Here is a 15467-nt window from a genome sequence, read left to right as displayed (position 1 = left end):
CACATTGACCTGTTACATTTTACTTGCCCGTAACATTTGCATCTCTCGCCAGTCTTTCCGTCTTAGGAAGTGGCACTTCTGTTCTTCCAGTTAGGCCAAAAAAGTGAAGTCCTCCTTGACTCTTGTTCTTCCTTGGAATCCTCATGGTTTTGATTTGAAAATACACCATGTTCTAATTACTACTTAACTTCTTCACTGATTCCACCTGGTTAACTCTCACCTACATTACTGTAACTGATCTCTCTATATCAGGTCTTGTCACTATGTGGGAAACTCTCAACTAAACATCAAGGTCATTTCAGTAAGTCAGATCATGTTTATTCTTCTTCTTCAAAACAAAACAACAAACCTTTCCATGGATTCCTGTCTCACTTAGCATCAAAGCCAGAGTTCCCAAAGAGACTCCATGACCTGGCCCCTGCTCACCGCTCACAGTTCACCTCATTCAAATTTGCAGGATTTATCCCACCCAGGCCGTTCTATTCACATTGAACTCCTCACTTTTCCTAATTTTAAGCCTTTGCACTTGCTCTTTCCTCTTTCTAGAACATTTTCTGTCCCCACTCCCCATTCCTACATATCTGGTTGTTTTTTTATTCCTTTCTCAATTTTTACCCCCAAACCTCAGAGTTTTATCCTAAAATAATTATGTTTTCTTTATTTGCCTTGTTTATTGTCTATTATATATTTACTTCCCAAAAGGACTGATTTGCGTGTCTTTGTTCCTTTCAGAATTCCCAGGGCCCAGAAGCGTACTGGTCTCCAAGTCTGTACTCACTAGATATTTTCACTATTTTTATTTCTATTGTAGAGATAGGGGTTGTGCTATATTGCCCAGGCTGGCTGGACTCAAGCTCTCCTCCTGCCTCAGGCTCCCAAAGCGCTGGGATTACAGGCATGAGCTACTGTGCCCAGCTCTCATTAAGTGTATTTTTTAAATAAATGAATAGAGTTTAAAGAATCTGCAGCACTGACTCATCCCCAAATGTCAAAAGACATTAGCTAGGGTAGGAAAGGAACACATTGACTAGCCCAGGGCCCCAGGGCAGAGGCTAACTATCCATATAAAACAGGAAATGTGGGGTTGGGCCCTAGTGAGCGGAGAGCCTCAGGAAATGGATTAGGAAAGCATTTTTGGGATCAGTCTTGGCAGGATGGGTCTCCAAGGTCTTTGCAAAGACTTTCAGATCTTTTAACTCAGAGCACACTGGGCTCGGCGGCTCAGAGATCGCCCAGGGCTTGGGTGTTCCAGGAACAAGTACTTTCTGACTGAGATCCCACTCTCACCAGTTACTGAAATCAGAAGAGTAGCAGATCAAGCGAATTAGTGACAGACAGCAGTGCTCAAACCAGGGCTCTTTTAGACAGTGCCTTCAGCAGATCTTGAGGACAGAGGGGCTCCAGAGCCTTTCTTTTTAACAAACATTCCGTCATGAAGCGTATACCACGTGTTATATGTCTTTTGCCACATGTGTGATAACCACACTTAAGATACAGTGGCTTAGAGCTCAGCAGCTGCAAGTCTGTGCTTGGAGTTTTCCAGCATGCAGCTTCCTTGGAAGCCCTCTGGGGATCCGTGTCTGGGTAGAATCTTGGTGTGAGTGGCAGTGACTGCTTTGTCCTTTTGTCAGGGATGAGGATTAAAGAACCTACAGATGTCTTTGGCTTGCTGTCCTCGCTTTAATCAAATGATTATGCGAGCACTGCCTGGAAAGTACTTTCAGAACCGCCTGGTATTTGACGAGTTAGAATTCCATGCAAGTTAATAACTCTGCTCTTCTAAATAGAAAACATGCCTGGAAGGTCTGAGACTATGAGTCACCTACACATTAATATGAATTTAGGTTGTTTTTCTAATAGCCAACTAAAAGTGACAGCGCTAAAATGGAGATTCAAAAGAGGGGAAGAGGAAAAATGCAATTCGAACATTTGAACATGGGATATCAGGTTGGGAAGGAAACAATAAAAGATGAGAGTATTTTAAATGTTTTCATGATAGAAAAACATTTTTTAAAGTCGTTACAGAAAAATGCCATGCTCGTACCTGTCTCCTTTAGCTTTGTCCAGTTCTCCTCCCCATAAATAGCCAGTATAATTTCTTTTATGTCCGTCCTTCCAGGTAGTTTACACACATATAAGCTAATATGCATAAATACACATATATATGCATATATATTCATTTCTCCATTTTTACACAAATTGTTTAAGATGGGGAAGTTCAATTGACCACCTTTATTCCTCTTGCTTAATAAAGTGTCTTGGTAACTTTACTGTAGCAAGGCATGAAGGACTTCCTCATTATTTAATTATGGCTCAAAGCGAGCTGTACCGTAACTTATTTAGGAAGTCTCCTGTTGACTTCATCCTTCTTAGGTTGAAATTTTTCATGATTTAAAACAATGCCTTAAAGCAAAAGTTGACACATTTAATGCCATTTTTCACATACACAAATTTATCTGAAATATAGATTTACAGCAGTGGAATTGCTGGGTTGAAGGCTTCAGGCATTTTTAATTTTTATAAATATTGCTAAGTTGTCCTCAATAAAGGTTTTATTAATTTATGCCCTCACCAGGCATGTATGAGAAGACCTTTAGAATTACTTGGATAATCATGGAATCCAGAGCAGGACTTCGTTCCTGGGCAGACAGTGATGAATGGGCCAGAAGAGTTAGGAGAACCTAAAAATGATGCCATTTTTATTTATGCTCTGTGCTTATAAGAGATTACAAATTACAAGCTGCTTTTGGTGGCTCATGCCTGTAATCCCAGCATTTTGGGGAAGCTGAGGTGGGAGGAGGATGCTCTGAGTCCAGGAGTTTTAGACTAGCTGGACAAAATAGCAAGACCTCATCTCTGTAAAATGTTTTTAAAAAGAGCTGGGAGTGGTGCTGCATACCTATGGTCCCAGCTACTCGGGAGGCTGAGGCAGGAGGATCCTTTGAGCCCAGGAGTTTAAGATTGCAGCGAGCTCTGATCACACCACTGCACTCCAGACTGGGGTGACACAGTGAGAAGAAGAAGAAGGAGAAGAAGGGGGGGAGGGGGAAGAGGAAGAGGGGGAAGAGGAGGAGAAGGGGAGGAAGAATATGGGAAGAAGAGGAGGAAGAAAAAGAGGAAGAAGGGGGGGAGGGGGAGGAGGAGGAGGAGGAGGAGGAATAGGAGGGGGAAAGAAGAAGAAGAAGGAGAAGACGGAGGAGGAGGAGGAGAGGAAATTGCAAATTATGGAACACTTTGCAGCATCTCTGTGAGTCAGCCCATACTAGAAGCAATACAGACCAAGAAAATTAGCTATAGATTTTTCTAACACATCTCTAAGTGAAATTTAGAAACTATTACTAATAATATGTTTATAAATGAAAGGCTTACATTAATGGGAGGTCATTTAAACAGTAACACACGAACTAAAAAAGTTTTGATACATAGAAGATTCCACAGAGAGATGTAGCCACTCATTTATCTGTCATGTCTCAAGAATTTTTGAAGATTTCTTTATTTACTGTTAATTCAAAATGAATTGTGGTACACTAGTAGGTACTAGTGATTTTAAAATCATCAGCCAGCTACAGTGTCTAAGGAGGCATGCAAATTAGTCATTGCAAGCAATTTACTGATCACTTAGGAGATAACCCAATTAAGGAAGTGAACATTAGCAGATATAAATTTAATTACATAAAAAGTAGTTCTGTTTTACTTGTATTTTTATTGTGCTGTGCTAAATGTGAACATCTGTAGACTTCAAGTTAAATCCCTATACAGGAAAAGCTATGTAATCAAAATTAGGGTGTGTGCATGCGTGTGTACGTTACGTATTAGTCACTTTGATTCTTTCCTTGGCCTTATAATTGGAAATATGAGCTAGATACATTGCAGTTGGGCTCCATGGCTTCATCAAAATCAATTGAGCTGCCGGAACATTTTTAATGCTACTTGAAACCATTAATGACAAAGAGTCATTTGCTTATCCACGGTCCAGTCCTTCTCCAGTGAAAATTGCTGGTCATGAATCTGGTGAACATTTACAGGAATCTGTAAATGAAACAGCTAAATCCTTGATGACAGGGAGCCTCATAAAGGCGGCTCACTCATTCTCTCGGGGCACTCATCCCCGCAACTGGGATCAATAGAAAATCTCATCTGATATATTCTTAAATGCCATGGTGCAAATGCTCTCTTGGCAATTTCGCAGGAGAAAAGCCCTACTTCCATTTTTAAAGCATCAACATTAAATTCACTAAATAAGCCAAGCAATGCTACCTAGAGTTTGCTTTAGTTTTAAAGCCTATAGAATTAAAATTATCATTTTTTTCCCTCAATACAAAAAGAGTAAGATTCAGACATTTTGAGGTTATGAAATTGCCTACTAAATAAAACTTTATGATTTGGCCACACATCTAACAATGTAAATATTAACTGCTCTAGAGTCTCAAACAGAAACTATGAATTAGCAACTTGTTGCAATATAATTATTCTGTAATCTTTACTGGTTTACCTGGTTTACTCTGCAAAAAAATAATTTTAACCTCTGTAAAAGATTATATATACATATATATATATAAATAAATATTTCAAGATGCTAGCATAAAGAATTCTTTTAAAAGTACACATAAAAGACGGATTACAGGTATGATGGCTTACACCTGTAATTCCAGCACTTTGGGAGGATGAGGCCAGAGGATCGCTAGAAGCCATGAGTTCGAGACTAGCCTGGGCAACAAAGCAAGAACCCGCCTCTACAGAAAAATTAAAAAATTAAAAAATTAGCCAGCCGCAGTGGTGTGTGCCTGCAGCCCCAGTTATGTAAGAGGCTGAGGCAGGAAGATCCCTTGATCCCAGGAGATTAAGGGAGGCTGCAGTCAGCTATCATCATGCAACCGTACTCCAGTCTGTGCCACAGATTGAAACCCTGTCTCTAAAAAAATAACAAAATAGATAAATAAGTAACAAGATGGAACAGAAGAAATCAATATAGGTGAAATAAAAGTTAAATTTTGATAGCAATTGGGAAAACAAACACCCCCCAAAGCAAACTTATAATAATAGATTTATTAGCCCCAGTCCTGATAGTATATTATAAAATACAACAAAATTTTACCCCTGTAAGTTCCCCCTTTTATAAATGTCATGACTGCAATTTGCTATTTAATTACTATGGGAGGGAGTGTGAATTCTAAAGTCTTAACACCTTAATGAAATGTCTTTTGGCAAGAGTACAGATTCTATTACGATTGATAAATTATAAGACTAGAGTAATAAAGGAGCACACGCTTTTATTTCAACTTAGATAAACAACAAGGATAGAAAACCTTCTTATTCTTTACTTTCATTGAAAAAAGACAACACACACACACACACAAATATAAACGACACACACACACACACGCACAATTTAGTGTGGGATTAAATGTATTTGATACCAGAGATGTATTTATTATAAGGAGAATAAATCAGTCACTACTTAGCAGATCTATTTAGTGAATTCTAAAGGTTAGAATGTTCCTCAAAGATAAAATACCTAAATGCAGTTCATGGAAAGTTTTTGTTTGTTTTTTGTTTTTATTTTGTTTTGTTTTTTCCAATCCTCCCTCCAACGACTATGCTACACATACAAATGCATAATATATTGAGAAATCTGTATAAGAAATATAATTTTCTTGGGAAGGGCATGTATCTTTCCAGCATAATCAAAGCTAAAGATTTATATTAATACGAATTTTATTAAATCTGTTAGTAACATGTAAAGTAAACAAATGGAAACTTACAATTCTGTCAGTGACCCCCTATGTATGAATAAGTCTTGTTTTACTTTTTAAATCAAAACCAAAGTTAGATCATTCTTTACACTTTTTCCATGGAAAGTCCTATTTAAAACGAATAAGAACAACTTTAAAAATTAAGAATAATGTCTAAAATAAACACAAGCATTATTTTTTAAAACTGCGAACACAGTTTGGTTTGGGCAATAGCCTTGGAGACAACAGGCCAGCAGAGGCTCAAGGATTAGCCCTAATTTCCTCACGTTTCACCTTAATTAACTCCTGATACACAAAGTAAACGCTGCAGGAATGATGGAGACCTTGGGCCAGTAGGCAAGACAGCTAAGCTCTCTTTATTTGCACATGATAATTTTTCTTTTGAATTTCCCTTAACTCCTCCAAAAGATCAAATGATGCACACACGTTGTACTGTAATTAGCTTTGCTACATTTTTCATGTTTGTTCTTGGCATGAAACCACATTTCCAGCAAGGCAACGTGTCAGTCAATCGGAACCATAATTTTATGATATTTGTTTATAAGGTCATATAAATATCTAAAGAAACGATTCCAAAATACTTAGAGAAAACTACTCTAGAGTTGATGTTTTTTAGAAATTATTTGGCCAACCCACTCATAACTTTCTTATAATCCACCAAAAGCCCATTTTCCAGATGTCCCTGCACCATACATTATTCTTTGAAAGCATGAGGCAACGTGAATACTGTCCATTCCTTTGTCACTTAGGATAGATCTATATCCACAGACATGAAAGAATTCTTGCCTAGGTAGTTCACTCTTGTAATTCCAGCACTTTGGGAGGCCAAGGAAGGAGGTTTGCTTGAGCCCAGGAGTTCAAGACCAGCCTGGGCAACATAGCAAGACCCCATATCTACATATAAAAAGAGTTATAGCTATTCAAAACATTAAAGCCTTGCTCCTGTCTTTGCTCATAAAGAAGTCTCATTAGTGCAACCTGAACTTGAAATGCAAGATCAAATGTATTATATTTAAAATGTCAACTTTGAGAAAGTTATGTTCTGCACATTTTCTTCCAAAGCCTCACATTGCTACAAAGAAGCATAAAATAATGCAAAGAGCAAACATAGTTAGAAATGGTGACTTGTCTCCAAAAAATGGGAAAGCATGAAGTGGGAACAAAAAGGGGCACCATAGCCTAGAACTTGCAAAATATGTGAAAACCAAATGAGCCGCCTGCAGTCATATTTTACTTTTCAACTTACAGGTAAATATCTTTTACTATCTGGGAAAAAATAAAACAAGGACAGAACTAGGCTTAGCATCCAAGTAGTAAGTATTAGTAATCGAGATTATTTTCCAGTCAGCACTCCTTTTGCATTGAATATAAAGTATTAATAAGGCCATGTTGAAAAAGCATTGATATTTATTATCTCAAACTTGGATAGGGACAAAAATCACATTGATCCATTAATTTCTGACTCTGACATTTTCACTCTACTTTTTATTTAAAAGGTAAAAATAAGTACATCACAACACTAATATTCTGAAGAAATCCCTATGATATGGTTTGAGTCTGTCCCCACTCAAATCTCATCTCGAATTGTAATCCCATATATCGAGGAAGGAACCTGCTGGGAGGCGGCTGAATTATGGGGGCGGTTTCCCCATGCTCGCCTCATGATGTCAGTGAGTGAGTTCTCAGGGAAGCACTTCCCCTTCGCTTCCTCTCTTGCCTGCCGCCGTGTAAAGGCTGTGCCTTGCTTTGCCTTCCCCTTCTGCCGTGACTGTAAGTTTCCTGAGGCCTCCACGGCCCTGTGGAACTGTGAGTCAATTAAACCTCCTTGCTTATCAACTGTACAGTCTCAGGTAGTAACTTTCTGGCAGTGTGAAAATGGACTATACATTTTACTTCATACCTCTACTTTTTGCCATACAAATCAAATTCAAGTTTATCCTTTCCTGACATAGAGGGATCAGCAAACATTTTCTTTAATGGGCCAGACAGTAAGTATTTTCTGCATTGAATTTTGCTGAATTTGGCCCAACAGACCTTTTTGCTCACCTCTGCGCTATTGAATTATATTTCTTGCGTTCCAACATCATTGTTTGTGGTTTTTCCTTTTTCCCTACCAACTCCTAAGCTATTAAAACTCTTTAATTTTTTAGTAGACTTAGAAACATTATGAGTTGGAAGAGGCTTACACTTTTTATAACTAATATTTATATTCATTATATTTATACATAATTATATTTATAGCTAATATTTATCCTACACTGAGTAATTGCAATTCTGACTTCTCAGCATTTCCAAACACTAGAATTCTACCTGCAATGTTAAGTTATATTTAGGGCAGAACAAACAACACATTCACTTCAAAGACACAACTGCTATTTAAAACTTAATCAGAATTAGAATATGAAGATGTGAATGGTACTATATTTTTAATTTTTTGGTGAATCAAATACATTTGTAATATTTAAATAAATTACATATCTTTTACAAAGAAAGCTCTAAAATACCATTTATTCTTATGAAGAAGAATATTCTCTACATTTTTACTGTTTACAATGAAATTTATCAACTCAAAATAAGTAAATATCAGTGCAACATTCATACACTATCATATTCATTCACTTACTTGTTCATTTAGTTATAAGTTCTTATTCATCTTTTATTGTCTTCTCTCAGCCCTGAGCTAGCAATACTATACATTAAATAGGAAGTTCATGATGTGTTAAAAATAACTGCAGACCCAAAGGTGTTTTATAAGAGATCACTGCTTCCAAGAAACTCATAGTCTCGTGGGGTAAGTAGGTAAACAAACAATTCTGTGATTTTTGCTTTCAGGGAAGTGCATGTATGTGTACAACCTGCAAGGAACATAAGACATGGGAGAAACAACATCAGTTGGGGAGGGTATTAGAAAATTTCAGACAAGAGAAGACACCAGACCTAGAACTTTACTCAGCACATATTGAAATATACTATTCAAAATCAGTTCCAATGTCTTTTTTGTCATGCTATTATTTGAACACATTTAATTGCCATTGATTTAAATTACTCTCATTTTATTATTTTGGATTTTTAAAAAGCTTATAACAAACGTAACTATAACAAGCAAAGCAAATGAATATTTTACTTCAATTTTGCCAAATTTCCTATAATTGATTCCAGGAAAGGTCCCCTACCCCCATTAAATTCTAAGAATATCCATATGTCCCCTGTAAAATGTTACCTTAATCATTTGGAGAGAATTTTCCTTCTTTCATATTTCAGTTGAACATATGCAAAGAATGACATGCTTTGAACTGCAAAATACATCTTTTCATAATAAAAGCAAGTTCTAGAATTCCATGTTTATGCCTTGCCATATTGCTGACCTTTATGATCCTTTTTTATTTGTGTGTTTATTTCTAGACTGATTACTAAGCTTAATTATGACATCTGTAGGCTCTTAAAATGTCTGAGCTTGTTGTCCAACAACTGTTAGAAGAAATACTGCAAGTGACACAGAAGAAGAAATGTAATCATGAAATTATCTGTCTCATATAAACACAACTAAGAGTGGATTTTGCCTCCTTACATCTTACAAATACACACGCACTTAATGTTTACATACAGGGGCTATGTACACAAACTTACACATGAGATACTGTATTCCATAAGGCTTTGCTCTATTTCAATAACGTCTCCATGCCCCATGCTTATTTTAAAACCAGAATCCACGAGTCACGATATTATATAGAGACGCTGCCAAATAACATTTTTGCAGCTTCAGTGTTACAAGGAATTATCATTCCCCAATTCCTTCCTCACAATAAAAAAGAACTATGGCATTTGTGTACCTTTAATTGGATGCTAGTCTAGTGTTTTATTTCAGCAAATGCCAACTTGAAAACCAACCACTTCTGAGCCTAGCGCCAATTTGGAACACTGACCTACCCCAAGCAACCCAGGCCTGAGAACAAAGTGCCGGCTTAAGAAAAACTCTCTCCATTGGTCCGATTCAAACTCCTCGTTTTTCATCTTGATTTATTACTCCACTGAAATGTTTGGTACATAGAAATGTACCGCGTGATCCAACAGTCCCGCTACTGGGTATGTATTTAAAAGGAAATAAAAATCACTATACCAAACAGATATCTGTACTCTAATGCTCATTGCAGCAGTATTCACAATAACCAAAATAAAGAATCAACCTAAGTGTTAATAAATGAAGAGATAAAAGAAACACACACACACACACACTGAAATACTATTCAGACTTCAAAAAAAGAAGGAAATCCTGTCATTCATGAAAGCATGGATGAATCTGGAGACCGTTAGGTTAAGGGAAATAAACCAGACTCAGAAAGACAAATGCTGTGTGATCTCACTTACACGTGGAATCTGAACAGTGGAAGTCGTAGATGCAGAGGAGAATGGTGGTTAACAGAAGCTGGGGTGTGAGAGGAATTAGGGAAATGTTGGTCAGAGGATTCAAAATTTTACCTAACAGAAGAATAAGTTCAACAGATGGGTTGTACGATGTAGTGACCACAGTTAATGTATTGTACACTTGAGAACTGCTGAAAGTAGATTTTAAGTGATCTCACCACAAAGAAATGAAACATATGTGAGACAACACACACGTTAACTAGCTTGGTTTAGCCACTCCACATGTATATACATATATTTTAAAGCATGTTGTACACCACAAATATATAATTTTGTCAGTTATAATTAACTAATTAATTGAGAAATGTTTGGTCTATCATTGCTTACTAATTCTGTTCCTGGTGGTGGAATGTACCTGCACGGGTCTGCAGCAACCTCAATTCTCGTCTCCTCAGAAACAGGAATTCAACTGAGCGGCACAGGCAGAAGGAGAGTCTGAGGGAAGCTTTAGAGCAGGAGTAAAAGTTTACTAGAAACCTTTGGAGCAGGAATGAAAGGAAGTAAAGGACACGTGGAAGACGGCCAAGTGGGCGACTTGAGCGATCAACTGCGTGGTCTGACCTTTTAACTTGGGATTCTGTAGGCCAGCATATGAGGGCCCTGCATCCCTTCTCCCCCGATTCTTCCCTCTGGTGGGCTGCCCTCATGCACAGTGGCCCACTAGCACCTGGGAGCCGAGCGTGTGCAGTGTGCTGACCGGAGTTGTACACATGCTCACTTGAGGCGTTCTTCCGTTAACAGTCAAATGTCCCTAGAAGGTCATATACCAGTTAAACTCGACCATTGTGCCTTCTAATGCGCATGGTTGAACCTATTCACCCAGCTCCTGAGATATTCAGAAGCTTCTGATCACCGGTTTCAGGTGCTTCTGTTTACTGGGAGACTGCCTTTGCCTGACACTGGCTGTGACCAATTATTATTTATTTTATTTTTAATATTTTTATTATACTTTAAGTTCTGGGATACATGTGCAGAACGTGCAGGTTTGTTACATAGGTATATATATATGCCATGGTGGTTTGCTGCACCCATCAGCCCATCACATTACCTATATTAGGTATTTCTCCTAATGCTCTCCTTCCCCTAGGCCCCCATCCCCGACAGGCCGCAATGTGTGATGATCCCCTCCCTGTGTCCATGTGTTCTCATTGTTCAACTCCCACTTATGAGTGAGAACATGAGACGTTTGATTTCTGGTTTTCTGTTCCTGTGTTTGCTGAGAATGATGGTTTCCAGGTTCATCCATGTCCCTGCAAAGGACATGAACTCATCCTTTTTTATGGCTGCATAGTATTCCATGGTGTATATGTGCAACATTTTCTTTATCCAGTCTATCATTGATGGGCATTTGGGTTGGTTGCAAGTCTTTACTATTGTGAATAGTGTAAGAAACACATGTGTGCATATGTCTTTATAGTAGAATGGTTTATAATTCTTTGGGTATATACAGATGCTGGAGAGGATGTGGAGAAATAGGAATGCTTTTACCCTGTTGGCAGGAGTGTAAATTAGTTCAACATCGTGGATGACAGTGGGGGGATTCCTCAAGGATCTAGAACCAGAAATACCATTTGACACAGCCATCCCATTACTGGGTACATGACCAATTATTATTGGTCATGAAGCACCTGACCATCACCTGATGGTGATTTAAACAAACACCTGACCATCACCGGATGGTTGCCTGACATTCTTCTTGTGTGTGTTGCCGGGAGGGTGCTCTCCTGCTCTGCTCATGTCTGACTAGCTAGCTACTGTAACAATTTCACAGAATATGTCCCTTGATGTTCTAAGTCCAACATCTCAATGCTTTCTAAAGGCCACCAAGTGTTCAAGTGCATACCCTTTTTACAAGCGCAATAGGTTTACTTCTGTATCTCCCTGCTTAAAGAGGCAGGATAGTCTTCAAAAAGAAGTACAGTGCAAAATCTAACTCAAGAAGTATTTCATAAAATTCTGAGTTGCATCTAGCATATATGAAAATCAATATAAAAATACACTGTCCCTGCCTTGAAAAAGTTTAAAATCTAGCTGTAAAGAAGAGACTTGGATTCATGAAAAGACTTGTAACACTGCATGAATTCTAGAAAGATAAACAAAATCCTTTTAAGGATTGAAATCCCTTCTTTGAGTTTTTTTGTTGTTATTGTTATTGTTGGTTTTTTTTTTTTTTTTACAAACAACTCTGCAGTAGTACATGACCAGCAGAAATAAAATAAAATATAAGCTCGTAATCAGTCCACCCAGAGCAGGATTTTTCAGTAAACTGCAGGGACTGATTAAGGAGTAATCTAAGAAAAGGCATGAAATTTCTCGACAGATTTACTTCTTTCTACAACGCTTTCGTATCTTCTATGTTCTTGGCTTCTATGGAGGAAATAACCAAGAATTGTGGAAACAATCTGAAAAATCCCACACAACCCTATGTTTTTATTCTTGCAAGAACCCTCCCAGGAAAGGTAGAAAAGAACACAAAAATTGTATACATATGTTAAAACTTACTTCGAACAGAGTAAGGCATAGGGATTAACACGATCCATTTTGTAGTAGAAAAAGTTTGAATTGTAATTAAACTTTGCCACTCACTAGGTATAGCATTTTGACAACTCACTTAACCAAGCTCTATCTCAGTTTTCCTCATCTCTGAAGTGAAGTCATGGGGTAGTTGTGAGAATTAACTACATCTGCATTGAGCTCACTCGTGAATGCATAATTAGCCTCATACTAACCAATATAAAAGTGGTTCTTGAACCACTGCAAGGCAATCATAAAAACAATCAAAGAAATGTTACTCAGAAGAAAAAGTTGAACACAATTTCTCAGTTAAAACAAATATGCAAATTAAATATGTTAAAACAATTACTTGTATGTTTGGACACTTAAACGAACCGAACGTGTTGGATAATGTCTAATGTCTAAAGTGCATTTACTGGCTGCTTCTTAGAACTGTGTGCTCCAATGTCTGATTTACTTTAAAAGGCCCCCAAAAGACTCCAGAAGAATCCACAGTTGATTGCACATTCTCAGTAGTTGATAAAGCCTACAGAAAAGAAACCAGTGCCATTCAGAAATATTAACCACTAATTATTGAAGATGCCCTAAAAGTTACTGAAACATTGTAATAGTTCTGTTTCTCTGATTAGAATTCACCAAGTCAGATAATTCACAACCTATCCATTTCCTGTTGAGTTAACCCTATGATTTTTAAAGTCTCAATTCTTGGATGCCTGGCATCCTGGACCAGAAATAAGGAAAATTTTTAAATAAAATGCTAAGCTACATGGTTAATCAGTGACAATTCTAAGAAGTGGAATTTAATCAATGTCAACGCTTTCATTACTAGTTTCATCATTTTCTCTGTCTCCTCATCCATTTCCTCTCTCCTGTCTGGCCACACAAACCCTCTTCCATCTGTCTTTTCCTATACAGACCACTCACCACTCACAGCAAAATCTCTCTCTGGGCAGATTGACCTAACCCAAGGCAATAGATTTCCACCTGCATCACAGTGTCAGGCTGATGGGTTTCAGTGTAATCACCATGACTCCCAGAGCTACGTGAGTCAGGCCGGTTACGCGGGGTTTCTGGGGCCTCAGTTTTCCGGGAGTAAATGTAAGTTTGCGCCATCTGGGCTCCCTGCAAGCTCCGTCCCCCGGGTTCCCGCCGTTCTCCTGCCTCAGCCTCCCGAGGAGCTGGGACCACAGGCGCCGCCACCGCGCCCGGCTCATTGTTTGTATTTTTAGTAGAGACGGGGTTTCACCGTGTTAGCCAGGACGGTCTCCATCTCCTGACCTCGTGATCCGCCCGTCACGGCCTCCCAAAGTGCTGGGATTACAGGCCTGAGCCCCTGCGCCCGGCCAGGTGTAAACGTTTTTAAAAGATAGAGATAGCTTGCTTGCTAGCTAGGAATAGTTATGCATAGATCTGCATCCATACACAGGCACCATGTGTATTTTAACCCTAAGGAGAGTGCATGAACTCCATATTTATTTATTACCATACAGTACTATAGAAGTGCTTGTCATGGCCAATTAAATCAATTTACTTCTAGACATATGGTCTAACCACATGTTATGGTCATTAAGGTACCGTTCCATCCTCAAAAAAATAAAATAGGGATTTAGGATTTGCTTAGATTGAGGCTTTAAAACACAATTTGAAATTTGTGCCACAGAACATGGATTTCACATCTTGATTCAGTGTCTGAAGCTGTTCTGAATTGTGATTTAAAAAGAAACTCAAACAAAAATATTGATTTACTAAGCCAAGTATTGTTAAAAGAAGAAAAGATTACTAGGAAACTTCCATAAAATGTATCCTGACTACTTGTCACAAAGGAACGCGTGCATTGGGCATTCTATATGCAGAGCTTTTCTGGAGAGCTCTAGATACGAAGGGAATTAATGTGCCAAAAATAAACTTAGCTCTCTGTATCATTCACTCAAAGCATTTAAATAGGCTATTTTAGTAGTCAACTGTTTTAAGTGCCTTTCTAGAATCATTCACTGCCCCAACTATTTTCTTGAAATCTACATCTAATGAGAACTGAAAGAAGGAAAATATATTTTAAAAAGTCAAACTTGGCTATTTGATTTATCTTTTCAAATAAATTCTCAAAGGCTTGTGTAAGGAACGAACTGCTAAAAGACAATAACTAATTTTGCTAATTTCCGAAACAGGAACTTGATTTGTATCACTTTTAGAAGAAAAAAAAAAACAAAAAACTTCTGTTAACTCCAGGCTATTTTACAAGACTTGGCTTTAATTAAGTTAAAAAGATAACAAGTAATGGGCAGGCATGGTGGCTCACGCCTATAGTCCTAGCACTTTGGGAGGCCAAGGCAGGTGGATATTTTGGCCCAAGAGTTCGAGATCAGCCTGGACAACATGGTGAAACCCCATTCGCTACAAAAAACAAAAACAAAAACAACAACAACAACAAAATTAGTTAGGGGAGGTGATGTATGCCTGTAGTCCCAGCAACTAGGGAGGATAAGGTGGAAGGATCACTTGAGCCCAGCAAATCTAGGTTGCAGTGAGCCATGATCACGCCATTACACTCCAGCCGGGAAAGGAGAGTGAGACTCTGTCTCTAAAAAAATAAATTAAAATACAAAGAAAAAATAAGTCTAGTAAAAATCCATGTTTTCAGTAAACCTGAGCAAGAGAAAGCCCTTTACAAAAGGAAATGGTTTTTTTTCCATGTAGATAACTTTACATGGCACAAAATATACAATGAGAATTCTACTAGATTCAGTCTCTCTTTTTCTCTTTGATTGTATCTCTCTATCA

At 38.0% G+C, this 15467-nt stretch overlaps 1 protein-coding gene across 5 annotated transcripts in view; it reads right to left on the bottom strand.

Moving 5' to 3' along the window:
* ROBO2 (roundabout, axon guidance receptor, homolog 2 (Drosophila)) overlaps positions 1-15467 on the bottom strand; it is a 625987-nt gene that overhangs the window by 254909 nt on the left and 355611 nt on the right. The window lies entirely within an intron of this gene.

Source organism: Mandrillus leucophaeus, unplaced genomic scaffold, assembly GCF_000951045.1.
Source record: "Mandrillus leucophaeus isolate KB7577 unplaced genomic scaffold, Mleu.le_1.0 Scaffold745, whole genome shotgun sequence".
Taxonomy (NCBI): Eukaryota; Metazoa; Chordata; class Mammalia; order Primates; family Cercopithecidae; genus Mandrillus; species Mandrillus leucophaeus.
Note: the sequence above shows the minus strand (reverse complement) of the source record. Positions and strands in the feature narration are given on the sequence as shown.